This window comes from Triturus cristatus, chromosome 7 (assembly GCF_964204655.1).
Source record: "Triturus cristatus chromosome 7, aTriCri1.1, whole genome shotgun sequence".
In the NCBI taxonomy this organism is placed as follows: Eukaryota; Metazoa; Chordata; class Amphibia; order Caudata; family Salamandridae; genus Triturus; species Triturus cristatus.
Window position 1 is genome coordinate 1,281,631,673 of NC_140590.1, and position 15,093 is coordinate 1,281,646,765.

Sequence of the window (15,093 nt, forward strand, 5' to 3'; positions counted from 1 at the left end):
CTTGCCCGCCATATTACAATGGCGGGCGGTGTGCTGATGGACGCAGTCCGTCCACCATGTGTCCGCCACAGGCAATCGTTACGATTGCCTGGCGGACCCACCAATTATTTAAAAAATAGTGGCGGTGCCTAGCAGGCACCTTCCGCCAAATTATGATGTTGTATCCACGCCAGCCTGTCCATGGCGGTTTCACCGCCATGGAAAGGATGGCGGAGATTGCATTTGGGGGCCCGTTGCAGGCCCCCCTAATGTTGGGGGAGGTGGGTTTGCACTGGGGTGGTACCTATGGTACCCGTGGTGCCTTCCTCGTAGTGCAGGGATACGCACTACATGCATTTTTAGCATAGCGGCGGGTGCTGCAGCCAGCAGCACCCGCCGCAATGTTAACCATGCACGATGCGACCGCCACAATGGCGGTCGCATCGTAATCAGAAGTGCGGGACCGCCACCTTACAGATGACGAGGTTGTCTCGTCACCCAGAACACAAACTCCTCCTTATGCCAGCAAGATAGCTCCTACCGTGACACTTGTTGAAAAATTGAGCACCATTTACGGAATTTTGTAACAAGAAGTTTGGTATGAAATGTGATATGGAAGAAAAGTTATTATTTAGTGGATAGATCACTATTTCTTCAGCGTATTATCTGTTATGTTATCACCCTTTATAAAGCACACACTCTGCCATTAGTATGGAGTCATAGTACTTTAGGAAATCTGGAGACTTTCCCCTGGATTCTCAGGATGCCATTGCAGTCTTCAGTCAGTCTATTATGATAATTATTGGTGGTGAAAGTGGTGGTGGAGGTCGTAGTGGTGGTGGCAGCAGTGGTGGTGCTTGTGATGGTGGTGGTCTGTGGGGTGCAAAATTTAAGCCCTAATTTGTTTCCTGTATTTCAGACATTATTATACTTTTGGATGTTAGTGTGTGACGTGTCAAGGAGGGAAAGGCATATGTAAGCACCTTTATAGACAACAACATGCCATATTGATGTTGTGTTAGATATATGCAAGCTGGTCTGTCAAATTAGTTTCATTGTCCATTTTTCGTGTCGATTGCAACCTGTTGTATGGTATTTATGATTTCTTGGTACTGGCTTTGCATTTCTCTTCTGCTTATAGCCACCTACACAGGTCAAAGGTAACCAGAGGAGCAACACAGAGCTGGGCAGGTTTAGGTTCCAATCTTTTTATTGTTGTTGTCATTGTGTTACAAATAATATATTGCAAAACAATAAGACACGACCCAACATGTTCAAGGTAAGAAAACAAATGGAACAAACCCAACCCCCCTCCCTTCTCCCTCCGCCCGTTCTTCCTCCCGAAACCCACCCAATGTACTGCAGCCACCCTGGCCCTCCCACCCCTCAAGGGCAATATGATATATCGTCGTCATTGTCGAGCTAGGGCCTGCCGGTCCCCTGGTCGTTTGACGTAGATGGGGTATTTGGGGCATGTGAGCTCCCTCATCTCTGTTCCAAGTAGTGAAATGAACGTAAGTGCTGGGCATGTTTAAACCAAACGAGCATCCTCATAGTCAGCCCAGCAAACCAGATAATGACAAGAGCAGAAGCCAGGCAACCTTTAAAAGGCAATGTGAGAGGCATTGCACTACATGAGCAAAATAACAAGAGGAAGAGCAATACAAGGAGCAAATATTCTCAGAACTTACCCAACCTTTAAACACCCAGATGTCAGACTGTATTCCTGCGCCAAAAGAGGCAACATTTACATAGGGGTTCACAACCCAAGCCCAATTCTTCAGTAAACTTGTATGGGTGAATGATCTCAAGGGAGATGAGCCCCGATTGGGCCATGGTTCAAACCCTAGCCAGACTGACACCCTGCATTCATGAGGGTGAGACTCAAAACGTGACACACTCCTGCCCTGACACCTAGACCACTGGGTCACGCCCCATGTTGCCATCCTGTAATCAATAGTCCATGCAAGCCCAGTACTTTATTTTAGATCAGGTCACAGAGACTCTTGCTGTTTGTGTCTTATCTTAGCCCCCCCGACATTTTCACTTTCATTTTTAGAAGGAACTTAAGTTTCAAGGAGAAAAACTAAAATAGGGCACAAAGAATAAGCAATGTTTAGGCGACTGAGACTTACTAAGCTTTTAATAGTTTGGCTAGGACATCAGCATCACCTAGATTTGGTAGGACAGTGGTAGGTGGTTTTTTTATTTAGTGTTTTTACATACTCTGAATCTCTGCGTTTATTATATATGTGGAGCATTTTAAAAAGGTGAACCTTTTTAACGTTTAAATGATATTAATGGATTTCTAACTAATTTGCACTTTATGCTATGCATCAAGGATTCTTCATGTTTGTACCTTATGCCATGAATTGATAGGTTTTGTTGGTGCTGAGCCTGAATCTATTTGAATTGCCACGGGCAGTATTGGTTGGTCGGGAGGCTTTGTAGTGGGGAACGGAGTCAACTTTCCAGATCGTTTTGAATTTAAGGGTTTCTCGAGTGGGCTGATATTTTTCACTAGCTCCCTTGGTCATCTAGAGGTGCCATTTTATATGTTAGCGACCTACTGGTTTGCGGGCACGGGGAGCAGCTGGCCCAACTCCTTACCCTAAATGCAGTCAGTGGTGTTGCTGCACCACTGGAGCACAGAAGAAGTGCCAGGGGCTAGACCGTCTGAGCCCCTCCTCAACTCGACCATGGCCAGCACCAGCCATGCTGCCAGGTTACCATCTTATGGTAATGCCAGGCTCACTTGGAACAGGGACTCTCTGATAAGACTGCAGAAGAGGTGTGGTGCAGCGGCCAGGGCGCCTGACTCCGGAACACGAGGGCTCAGGGAACGATCCCCGGCGCCAGCGGCAGGTTAGCCCAGCACCTTGTGACTCTGGGCAATAGCTCGCGTAATCTTCCCGACAGCCCCCAGCGCCCGGACACCTCTCTGGAGGTAGCTGTGCGATTTACAAATGCTGGTATTTCAAGGCGGCTCGAACATAGCCTTCCAAGAATGCTGGACCTTGTGCTCATCTTGAAACACACAGTTTTAACCCAGTGCAGGGAGCTGGCTCTTTATGCGATATATTAATAACTTGATATACCATGCAAAGGGTCCAGTGGTTCCCTTGAAAGAAGACAGGGCCTTGCTATGCAATCCCTAAGTGCTCTGTTAGGGGTAGTGTGGTCGAGCAGCCTTAGGCTTAACACAGAGGAGAATAAGACATTTGCAAATACACACAATTATTATTAAATGACAACATGACACCAGAAGGAGATAAAAACCAATTTATAAAAATAGCCTGTATCTTGATATAGGTTTAGGCACCAGAGAAAATTTGTTCAGGTAAATACTGTTTAAAATAGTATATTTGAAGTAAACAGCTGTTTTATACTTTCAATTGTGAATAAAGCACTTCACAGGGATGTTAAGCTATAGAGAAAACATATGCTGGATATGGTTACTTAACGACTTACGGGAACCTTACCCGGGACATGATAGGAGTAAAGGGCAAGGTCCTAAGCAGCACCAACAGGTCACCTGAGGAGGCACTGGGGTGTCCGGGTGCAGAGATGTGTTTTTCAGCATCAGGAGATTTTGAGTGATTTTTGATGCATGAAATTGGAATTGAAAGTCTTTTGCGTAATGTTAAGCAATGCAGGAAAAACACATGCAGCATCCAGGCACTTAGCAGCGACTTACGGGACCGATCTTCTAGAATTAAGGTGACTATGGGGCAAGGTCCAAAGAAGCACCAAAAGCTCACTTCAGGAGGCTCTGGGGCGTCCAGATGCGGAGGTGAATTATAACGTCTGGTGTCTGTTCACTTCTATGGTGTATCGGTCTGGTCACAAAGAGGCTGCAGGCTTGGACTGGGGGACCAGTCTAGCTGAACCAGAAAGGGGCCTCAACTGTTGCGATGTCCAGGGATGTGGGGGCACCTTCGGTTCTCTTCTCCAGGGCCCAGGGGTGACGGGCACAGAGGTGTCCTTAGGTGTCAGGCTTTTGTCACGGGGAGCAGTTGCAGTTGAGGGGGCCAGCACAAAGAGGCTGCAGGCGGCTTGGGGTTCTCCCTTGGGTGGTAGAAATTTGTCTCTGGTGTTAGGCTAGCTAAAACTAGGGCTGTTTCCGGGGGCACTTCTGAGGTTCCCTATGGGTGCATGTATTGATAAATCCAACACTGAAATCAGTATAGGTTCATCAATACGAGATGTTTGATATCAGGCATTTTTATTTTCAGTGAAGCCATCATGTAGCTGGGGAACTCTTCTTTTACCAGGGCCCTGCACATGTTTTAACATGGCTTCCCTGTTCACTTCCACTGGCAGTTACCGAAGTGCCCAGTTCAGGGGCATATCTGCTCATGCAGTAAGGACCTCACATGTAGTATGAAGTAGTATGTAGTAGAAGGCATCTTACCTATACTGCATCCTATGTCTTCAGCATGGCACACAGGGATGTGTGCCATGTCGACGCTTCAGTTTTCTCTACACCAAGACATGCAGCCTTCAATGGCAGTTTGCGTGATACTGGTGATAGTGATGTCTTAAGACGGTCTGGTATTTTCAACAGCACACTGTTGAGCAACATAAAAGTGGAAGCTAACTTCCTTACACATGGCCTTTCTTACGAGATTGCCCTGATTAACAAAAGGGGGCCTATGAGAAATCATACATCTTCGGTGTGTTTTTTCCCATTTCCGAAGTATGAAGCAAACATGTAAAAGGCTAGGGAGAATCTGGAGGAAAAACTATTGCCCGGAGCATAATGCGGTATATAATGCCGCTTTGAAAGACTTCCAAAAATTAATCAAGAAAACAAAAACGATGTTTGCTCACCAAATTGCTCAATCCAAAAATTCATGCAGGGAAACTTTTAAGATTGTTAAAACTTTTCTGTTCAATGTCAAAAGGGATGAATGTTCCAGGCGAGCCTGTCCTTTTGCAATGGGGATATTATTTTCTTTCAGATGTCCTTTGTTAATGGGAGATCTCTGAACTATTGAGTGAAGTGCATGCTTTAGAGTAAGGTCAGAGCTGAGATGTTGCTTTAATATACGTTGTATTCCAATAAATTAGGTCTGTGGTCTTTTAATTTTGTTTTGCAAGTTTGTTTATTTCCTGGGATAAAAGCATGTGCTTGAGAGTGGCTCTTGAGTTCAGAATCACCTATTTTGTTTCAACACAGATTGCTATGAACAAATCCGGACGATTCTGGTGACGCGTTAAGTGAAGACAGCCAACATGTGTTTCACCCACTTACAGCAAGCAGACCTGGGGCTTTCTCAAGGCTGAATGGTAAAGTGCAATAGAAAGCACAGGAAGAGCAACGGTGTCAAGATCTGGCAACCAGGAAGTTTCCACTGGTTACGTATATGTGCTGCACGGACTGTCTTGTGTGGGACAGTTAAAAACGTGCCTGGTGCCATGTAGGGCACCGGCTCGATGCGTGAATATCTACTCAGTCCGAGAGTGCCAACCTGTTCATGTGAGGTCCTGGCGCCGGGCACGTTTTTGACTGTCCCACACATGATAGACCCTACAGCAAATATACACAACCAGTCAAGACTTCCTGGTTGCCAGATCTTGATGCCGTTGCTCTTCCTGTGCTTTACTGTACCCTTGGGGTAATCAACTAAATATTCCCCCTCTCGAGCATTAGTAGATCAACTAGAAGCTCATTTTCAGATAAAAGGCCGAGGATATCCACTTGTCATTCACTACCGAGTATGAAATACCTAAGACCCCGACGGTCCCATGATACATCCCATGGGAGAAGCAATTGTATACTCCTTTGACCCGGTCTCACTTAGAGATACTGAAATGTGCATTTTAGCAGTTAGATCTGGGTGTCTTTTAGACCCCTGCCCTCCGTGGCTACTAAAGAATGTAGCCTTCTGTTCAAAAATTATATCAATGATTTATTCATTCAATTATTATCATTCATTATCCACTGTTGTTCCTCGTTGTTGGAACAAGTATTTGAGACATAACTCTAACCTTAATACTTTTAGGATTTTAGTGCTGGCCAACGTTTTTAAAAAGTTGGGTAATACACAACTGACACTATTATTGGAGGAAAACAGGATTGTGCATGCTACCAAGGTGAGATTCTGTCAAGGGCACAGCACAGAGACTGCAATATGGAGGTCTTCAATTTGATAAATTGGTGCTGGATGTGGGTAACAAAGCTGTGGTTGTTCTTTTAGGTCTGTCTGCAGTGTTAAACACTGTATCTCATAATACTCTACTGGAACATCTGGAAATAATTGGGGTGAGGGATGTCGCTCTCAAATGGTTGAAATCGTTCCTTTATTTTTGAGGACAAGTTGTACAACTTCAACCTTTTACCATCTGAATTCACAGACATATTTTAGTGTACTTAGGGATCGGCCCGAGCTCCATTCTTATCAACGTTTATATGGCTCCTTTGGGGGACATAGCTGAACCGTTGGGGTTTAAGATAGTGTTGTACGCTGATGACATACAACTGTTACTCTTGTTCCAGCAGGTTGACAGATCACTGGTAGTGCATTTTCAGGGCTGCTTGAAAGCTGTCGCAGACTGGATGCAATCAAATTGACAGAAGCTTAATAAGTCTAATTTAAAGGTCTTCAGCAATTCTTCTTGGTTTAATTTGGCTTGTCGTTGGCCACACTCGCTGGGCTCTCCTCCTGCACCTGGCCAGACTGTAAGAATGTTTGGTATTAATTTTGATTTGGACCTCTCCTTTAATTCCCATATTCGGGATGTTATAGCTGAATGCTTTCTTTTGCTAAAATTTCTAGCCAAGTTTTTAAAATTCTTAACAGAGTATACTAGAATACGAATTGAACAAGCATTGGTAATTTTCCGTTTGGATTATTTCAACTCCCTATTTTAGGTATGTATGCCAAATGTCTCCACACACGTCAAACAGTTCAAAATGGTGCCGCTCGCGTTGTCTTAAGGATCTTCAAAAGACATTCCATTAGGCAGGGTCTTTGTAGGCTCTGCCTCTTATGTTGCCCCCACTTTTTTCTGATGTTTACACTGGTTTCTGGCAATAGTCTGGCTGGGACCCTGCTAATCAGGGCCCCAGCCTCTCTGTTCTCTCTAAACGACATGGAGTGCATATTAGGTGCACTAGTGATTGGATACTGTGGTGCCTTATGAGTCCCTAGTACATGGTCCCTTAGGTACCAAGGGCATAGGTACTTTACAGGCCTACCAGGGACTTAAGCATGTATTATGCCACCCCTGAGAAGCAGACTAAATCTGACACCACAGGCCTGCTACTGCAGCCTGGGTGAGGTGGTGCTGGCACTCCTCACTGAGATATAGGTTCCCTATATCTCTCCAGCACACACATTTAAACCTATCAGTCACCCCTAAGGCAAGCCCTATCAATCCTGAGGGCAGGGTGCTTGGTTTCCATGTGAGGGGGTGCCTTTGCCTGACCAGGGCCCCTCTGCAGCTCTCAGAGTCCATTCTCTGGGGCTGTTTGTGAATGCGGTCAAACCATATACGCTTAAGTGCATTATAACCTCGCGGTAAATGCTAACTTTGGAATGGCTGCATCGAAACATGTCGTGTTTGGTGTCAAACGCTTTGGAATCATAGCCCCACACCAATTACTGGTGTGGGAGTATGATTCCACCCTTCTAGAGGGATAGACATGTACCTACTGTGGAAACACGGTAGAATCCTGAAGAGCCCTGGCATCACAAAATGGATGCCACCAGTCATAGACACTGGGCTGCCCTCCTACTGATGACCGAAACTCGCAGTGGAGGAAGCCCAACAATAGGTATCCTGTCACAGGGAGGTGTGACCACCTCCCAGATAGGGTTTAGTGTATTGGGGCTGGGTGGGTGCACTCTTAGAGTGCTTTGAAGTCCTGCACTGGGGGAGCAGTAGGCTCCTCTGTGCATACACGAGTTCAAACTGGCTCAAGGGCTACCTGCCCCAGCTCTGGCGCGAAACTGGACAAAGGGAAGTGGGTGTAGCCACCCACTCCCCTGACCCTCCCATAGGTGGGGTCATAGAGCTAGTCCCTCCCTTTCTTCTAGTATAAGTTAGGGAACCCTTGTTATTGCAAACTAGATATCCCTGGACGATGCTCTGAAGAAGAATCCCGGACCATCGACGTTCCATTACCTCTGGACGACTGAAGAATCTCCCTTGGAGTCAAGGAGTGACTCCCCTGCTTGGCAGTCACCAAAGACTGCAACAACGGTCGCAAACTCCACCGCTCCCGCCAAAGCCCAAAGTCCCTGCAGCCCAGGAAGAGGATTTCCTGACTTCTCTAAGGCCAACGTGAGTCCCCAGCGACGCTGAGGCAAGCGGACCCCACGAGCGACGAGGAACCGCAATCCCTGGGTACCGTGCACTATTGTCGAGTGCAAACCCCTCACAACGTTCTACGAACCTCTGTTTTGGGCCGCGTGTGGTCCAAGCCTCTAGCAGAGATCCCTCCAAAGATCAGAGGCCTACTCCGTCCCGAGTGACCGTGGCCCCTGTTGAGTGGATCCTCCCGAGGCGTCTTCACGATCCCTTGCCGGCTGGCTTGTGGGTCCCCTGAAGACTTTTCTACAATTCCAAAGGGCTCCCCTGGTTGCTCCATGCCTACCCTGACTCACCCTCGCTGGGTGAATCCCCCAGACCTTGCTGGTCTGCACAGCTGACTTTTTGTCCTTTCCACAAGACTTGCTGTTGCCAAGGCTTGTTGGCTCCAATCTGGTCGCTGACACCGCAGTAAGCTGCAGACTTCATGGGACACGCCGAATCCAGCTCCTGGTCGTCGTCGCCACCGCCTGGACCTCGTGGCTGAAGAGTCAAGACACCCGTGAACTACCTGAAAACACCCGACGACTGTGGGCATTCATCTTCCTTGCTCCGGGTCACTGCCAAGTGACTTTGAACATTGTCCCCTCTGCTTTCAGGTCTTCCTCCTTCTGAATCCAGGCTTGGATTCCACCGGACACTTTTTTGGTCTTCACAAGCAGCAAGTCTTCACTGGCTCCCATTGAAAACGACGCCGTGACCAGACACCTATGCACCCGGCTTCCCTGAGTGAGGTAACTCGAGCACTACGGTGCTCCTGTGGGCTCTAGAACTACTTACCCTGTAAGTGACTTGCTTGCAGACTCTCCCGAAGTGCCCTTAAACTCTTAATTTCTAACCGCGACTTGCCCCATTGAAGTCTACTGCGATTCGCGCCTGTGTTCACACACTGCACACGTTCCTCATGGGTCCTTTACTTACCTGCCTTGGGTGGTTTTGTGAGGCCCCAACACTTCTAAAGACCCTAGGCCTGGTCCCTTTGCAAGTCGTTGTTCTTAAGTCTCTTCTTTAGTATATGGTCTGGTACGCCCCTAGGGCCCCAGCCATATCTGTGCTTAATTTATTGTGAAACGTTGATTTGTGCATATGTTCCTGACTTCTAATCTCATAAAGAGATTAGTAGAGAGTTGTTTAGTAATAAATACATATATATTTGATATATATACACCTGTGTGTGTCCTTTCATTTTGTGATTCAAGAGATTATGTGGTAAAACAAGCTGCTTTACATTCCTCTAAGACTTAGCCTGAAGGCTGCTTTCCACAGCTACCACTAGGATAGCTTTCTTTAAAGGTTGTCTTAAACCTACTACCATAAGAGTCGAATTGTACTGGTGCAAGGTGTCCACTTTAACTAGTGAACAGCATATACCAGGCCAACTTCTCACAGTCTTAAACAGCTGCACTGGCTTCCTGTGGTAAAGTGGAGCTCCTTTAAAGCTCTACTGATTACATTTAGAGACATTCACAAGAAGGCCCACCTTTTTCTTCAGCAGAGACTTAGCTGGTACAGACCAAGAAGAGATCTGCTTTCTAGCAACAAGCTGTTCTTGGCTTTACCCGGGGTAAAGCGAGCTAGAACTGAGGGTTGTGCTTTCTCCTATCGGGCTGCTAAGCTCTGGAACAGCTTTCCCTTGGAGCTTAGGAAACCGGACTAAGAAACATGGTTTAAAAAAGGACTTGAAGACTTTTCTGTTTATAATATATATATATATATATATATATATTACCTACTGGCGGTCGCCAGTAGGTAGTTATAGTTAGGACCCTGTTTCCATAGGAAATCCGCAACATTCTATTTGGAATAACTTTGGCGCCGGTCGACGAATCCTCGCGAACTTTTCAAAATAGGTGGGGCGCTACGCTCCGCTCCTACCCTGAAAGTCTCGGGGGGATTCGTCAAGCAGGGGCCGAGAAAAAAGGGGGGTCCCAAAACGCATTTTCCCCATGCATTTTTCCATAGGACCTTTAGACACAGCTACAGCCCGAACGGCTGAACAGAATTACTTGAAATTTGGCAGAGAGGTAGCCATAAGGTCAAGGAAGTGCCTTTTGCAGGTCTGGTGTAAATCTGTTCAGTATTTCCTGAGAAAATAGCATTTAAAAGCATATATATATGTGGGCGGAGCCTAACCACACATCTCATCCTGAGATCTGATTGGCTGTCAGCACTTCATCCAAGAAGTGTTGGCAGCCATCTTGGGACCAATATACATGATAGCACCTCATTAAAAAGCATTGCAGTTAATAGAAGGTTTTAAGACTTTAGTTACATTATAAATCATTTGTTGATGGTACCATACTCGTTTTAGGAATTGTGGTATGTTCTAAGGTGATTTCACCATGTGAAAAAGCCTTCTGCTGGGATATCATGATTGAGAGAAAAATATTTTCTCATGCTTTTACCACAGAGGTTTGGAAGGTGATCTATAGGCTAAACTGAGAGCTTATTTTCTGTAAATTCACATTATCTTTCTCAGTCATGTGAGAATGAAGTCTGACATTCTCAGTAAAACATGTACATCCAACAAGGGCAGAGACTGTCAGTTGATTCCTTTGTGTTCTACTGCAGCTTCCCAGAGTGTTCCAAAGAACTACTAGAGCGCTAACAGTCCTACTTATGATAAACGTATGGCACACCTGAAGCCATCTTGCTTGGATTAAAGTGGTAACTCTTAAAACATTTAATTTAAAAAGGAACAAAATGAGGGGGTTCATTTTTCCATAAAAAGTATGAATAGTGCTGCAGAAAGAAAAATTAGGGCACATTTTGAGTGACTTCTCAAATCCTCTTCTATTTCATTAAAAAATTCTGACATGCAGACTGAAACATGCACTTTCAATACCAGCAGCAGTTTTCCCTGGTGAGCAGTAGCTTTACTACAGTGATCTAATGAGCAAAAAGAGTGCTAACATTCTGAATTTATGGCAAATGTGTGACACATCTGAATGCCTTCTTGATGGAATCAAAGTAAAAAACTGAAAGTATTTCCTACTGAGGAGACTGCAGTAAATGAGGAAATTAGGAAACTTCATAACAAATAAGTCTCCCAAGATGGCCACCAGAGACAAAAGAGCCCAAATGTAGCCCAAATATCACCCAGATGTAGCCCAAGTATAGCCCAATGACAGAATGTCCCAGAATGTTCTTAAAAACAACTAGAGCGCTTACTGTCTTCATTATGACAAAAGTATGGCACACCTGAAGCCATCTTGATTGGAATAAACTGGTAACACTTAAAACATTTAATTTAAAAAGGAACACAATGAGGAGGTTCATTTTGCCATAGAAATTATGATTAATGCTGAAGAAAGAAAATGAGGGCACATTTTGAGTGACTTCTCAAATCCTCTTCTATTTCATTAAAAAATTCTGACATGCAGACTGAAACATGCACTTTTAATACCAGGAGCAGACTTCCATGGTGCAGTAGTTTTACTACAGTGATCTAATGAGCAACTAGAGTGCTAACATTCAGAATTTATGGCAAATGTGTGACATATCTGAATACCTTCATGATGGAATCAAAGTAAAAAACTGAAAGCATTTCCTACTGAGGAGACTGCAGTACATGAGGAAATTAGGAAACTTCATAACAAATAAATCTCCCAAGATGGCCACCGGAGACAAAAGAGCCCAAATGTAGCCCAAAATCACCCAGATGTAGCCCAAATATAGCCCAATGACAGAAGTGTGCAAAACACTTATTATTTTGTGTTTTTGCAGTGTTATATAGTGCAGACTTGTCAGGTATTGGAGTGCTTTACATGAGCATTGGTTACATCACACAAGAACAAATTCATTTTGGTTGTAGACATGGGGAGACTAAGTGATTTGACCAGAATCACAGAATGTCGAGCTGAAGCAGAAACTTCAACCTGGTTCCCCAGTTGCAAAGTCTGCAGTTCTGGAAGTAACACCACATCCTCTCCCCTAAGTGCAACATTTAATCAAGTGGTCAACTGGATAAAAAAACATAAAGATAACAAATAATTTAAAAGTGCTTTGTCGCTATTTGAAAACTCAGAAAATATGTCCTTATTTTAGTCTTTTAGAGCACTAACCATAATTTTGATGCCAATAAGACCCTCTCATATATGTAATTTCTAAAGGAAATGCTCTAGGTATTACAGTTTTGTTTACATCAAGATGATGTCAGGCGTTCCACACTTTTGTAATAAATATAGAATGTTAGCAATCTAGTTGTTCATTAGGATACTGTTGAGAGGCAGAGGCCAGGGGCACGGACTCTGAAAATTGAAGGCAGGTAGGAGGGTGCAAAGGCAACAATTTAACCACACTGAGCAGGCAGGAAGGGCCGTGGAAGCACAACAGACTATGGAGGGCAGTGGAAAGGGGGGCAGGGGCAACAAACCAACAATACAGGACTTGCAAGAGAGGCTGTTGGAGGGAAGATCTATTACGGGTCAAGGAAGCTAGGGGCGGTCCCCAGATCCCCGGGAGCCACCACAGAACTGAGCAGGAGAGTGAGTCAGGGACAAAAGGGGCACCTTAATTTGAGCCGGGGTGCCTAGGAACGCTTGCTCCAAAAATGAAGAAAACAGACATATGAGACATGGAATTGGAGGCAGAATACAATGGCAGTTTAATGAGAAGATGCAACTTCAAAGAAACCGCAGAATAGAGACATAAAGTACAAAATACAGAATCCAGATAATCATACAGCTGTCATAATATTCTCTGTATCTCAATTAATGTACTGACAGAGAGAGAGAGAAAACACATCTATAAATGCATCATGAGAAACAAGTTACACCAAGGAAAATGTTACCTAGGAACACTCACGTTTACTCTTAGAGCAAGCATTCCTGCAATTACAATACAAAATCTTTTAAATGCAAAAGTAAAGAGAACAATGGTTAAACATAACATGACATTTCATATAGGTAAAATAGAATAAGATACTTCAAGCAAAGCAGAGCAAGACATTTTAAGCAAAGGAAGACAAGAGCTCCCAGCTCTTGGGGAAAACCTGCACTGCCTGTTAACCTACATACAGACGGCGAGGTAGTCCGTCGATATCTGTGGGTGCTCCCTTTTTATATCATTTTGTGGGCTCCTTTGCACGCTACATCTACCTACGTATGCTACCCAAAAGCTTCGTCTGCAGATTTTACCAGACATTTCGTCATTTACCCACTTAATGCTGACAATGGACTGGGTGAAAAGGTCAGTCTCTCAGGCCAATCGCTTATCGTAAGTTCCATAGAGCAAGCAGAAAATAATGGGTATTGTACGGGAATTCAATATATTCATGTATAAAATCTCCTCAGTTCTCCTAACTTGACGCTCTGCGGTTGCCTCTTCCTTAAAAGCGGGAAACCTGCCCAGGAAGCAAGTACCAGTCCAGGATGCAGCCTACTGTATGTCGACAGCTTCAGGGGGATGTTGAACTTTGATACCGAGCACGGAGCACTCGGGTAGGGTGGGGGCTACTAGTTTGGATAAGAAGGCCTCGCAGACCTGCCTTCAGACTGCTATACACTAAAATTGCAGAGCTATGGTCAATTTAACAAAGAGGCCTACATATTGAACAGAAGGGCCTACACAGGGGTTTTATGCTGGCTGAGTGGTAAGGATGTCTCAGGATAATTATATAGCAACACAGGACCCGCTGGTCAATTTAATACGGCCTACAAATGCAGCTGGCAGGGCAAGGACAAGGGTCTCATACTTCAGGTGTGGACAGAACGGGCCAGGGGCCCCCTGTGATACAAAATCTACCCTCCTTCAAGGCTGTGGCAATGTAATAGACCATTGTGGGCAGAAGGAAGAGGCAATGGTAGTACAACCATACATGCCAACAGACCCGATTCAGCTAGGAAACGTCCAATATTTTTAAGCTCAAATGGGCTTTATTTGATCTGTCTCCTGTCTACAATATCCTCTTTTTCAATGTAACTCAAAGGGGAAAATCAATACCCCAGTTTTTTTCAAAATCTCCCTCTTACCAAGTTCAAAATGTTCGCAAGTATGGTACATTGGATCATGGAAGGAAATGGGATAGGGACATGGACTTGGATAACAGAGGACAGGAGGGACATGGAGAGGTGCACCAAACTGACCCTGCAGGGCAGGCATCAGGGTTTGCAGCAGCACAATACACCACACAGGGCATGCAGGACGGGAGTGCAGCACAACAATCCATAGAAAGCAAGAGGGAGGGGACAGGACCATGCACATGGACAACAGAGAACAGAGGGGCAAGAGGCAATGGTAGCTAGCTGACCATAATGGACAGACAGGAGAGAAAGCTGCAGCATAACAGACCATAAAGGGCAGGAGGGACGGATCAGGGGCATTACAATGGAACAGACAAGCCAGGAGGGAGGGAGTAGGGCTGGGGGCAAGGGGGCAGGGCAGGAGCAGCAAGATAGCCATGGAGGTCAGGCAGGATGGGAACTAGAAGCAAGACACACCATGAAGAGCAACAGTGAGACTGTGATGGCATACACACAGACCATGGATGGAAGGTGGGAGGGGGTCAGGGACAGCTAACTGACCACACAGGGAAGGTGGGAGGGGCCATGGCAGCACAGAAGACCATGCATGGCAAGTGGGAGGGTTAGTGGCAGCACAATGGCTATGATGGGCAAGAAGGAGGGTGGAGGGGCATGCACAAAGGACGATGGAGGATAGAAGGGAGGGTCAGGACCTGTGCACAGACAAGAAAGTTCAGGGGAAGGGACCTCACAACAGACCACACGGGGCAGGCAGGAGGAGCAGTTGCAGCAAAACAGACCAGGGAGGGCAGAAGGGTGTGGCAGTACAATG

The 15,093-nt window shown here is 45.5% G+C and overlaps 1 protein-coding gene across 4 annotated transcripts in view; it reads right to left on the minus strand.

Moving 5' to 3' along the window:
* LOC146811879 (sulfotransferase 1B1-like) overlaps positions 1 to 15,093 on the minus strand; it is a 368,180-nt gene that overhangs the window by 259,161 nt on the left and 93,926 nt on the right. The window lies entirely within an intron of this gene.